The sequence below is a fragment of the Arachis hypogaea genome, chromosome 16 (assembly GCF_003086295.3).
Source record: "Arachis hypogaea cultivar Tifrunner chromosome 16, arahy.Tifrunner.gnm2.J5K5, whole genome shotgun sequence".
Taxonomy (NCBI): domain Eukaryota; kingdom Viridiplantae; phylum Streptophyta; class Magnoliopsida; order Fabales; family Fabaceae; genus Arachis; species Arachis hypogaea.
Window position 1 is genome coordinate 94,357,989 of NC_092051.1, and position 914 is coordinate 94,358,902.

Genomic DNA, 914 nt, shown 5'->3' on the forward strand with positions numbered 1-914 from the left:
CAGTGCACTTGCTGGTTAGTTGTGCAGAGTTATCAAAAGTGTGATCACAATTCCGTGCACCAAGTTTTTGGCGCCGTTGCCGGGGATTGTTCGAGTTTGGACAACTGACGGTTCATCTTGTTGCTTAGATTGGTTAATTTTATTTTATGTTTAAGCTTTTTATTTTTATTTTCGAAAAAGAATACAAAAAAATAATAAAATCATAAAACCAAAAAAAAAATAATGTGTTTCTTGTTTGAGTCTAGTGTCAAATTTTAAGTTTGGTGTCAACTTCATGTTTTTAATTTTTCTTAGGTTTTCGAAAATTCATGCATTGTGTTCTTCTTTGATCTTCAAGTTGTTCTTGATGATTTTCCTTGTTTGATCTTTAATTTTTCTTGTTTTGTGTTTCTTGTTGTTTTTCATATGCATTTTCGATTTCATAGTGTCTAAACATTAAAAATTTCTAAGTTTGGTGTCTTGCATGTCTTTCTTTTCTAAAAAAAAAATTTCAAAAATATGTTCTTGATGTTCATCTTGATCTTCAAAGTGTTCTTGGAGTTCATCTTGACATTCAAAGTGTTTTTGCATGCATTATTTGTTTTGATCTTAAATTTTTATGCCTTGTTTCATTTTGTTGTTTTTCTCTTTCTTCAGTAATTCAAAAAATCAAAAATAATATCTTTCCCTTATTTCACTCATAAAATTCGAAATTTTGAGTTGACTTAGTCAAGAATTTTTAAAATTTTGTTGTTTCTTGTTAGTCAAGCCAAAATTTCAATTTAAAAATTCTATCTTCTCAAATCTTTTTCAAAATCAAATCTTTTTCATTTTTCTTTCATGTTTTTCGAAAATTCTTCAAAATAAATTTTTCAAAATATTTTTCTTAATTTTATTTCACATTTTTGAAAACTTTACTAACAATTAATGTTTTG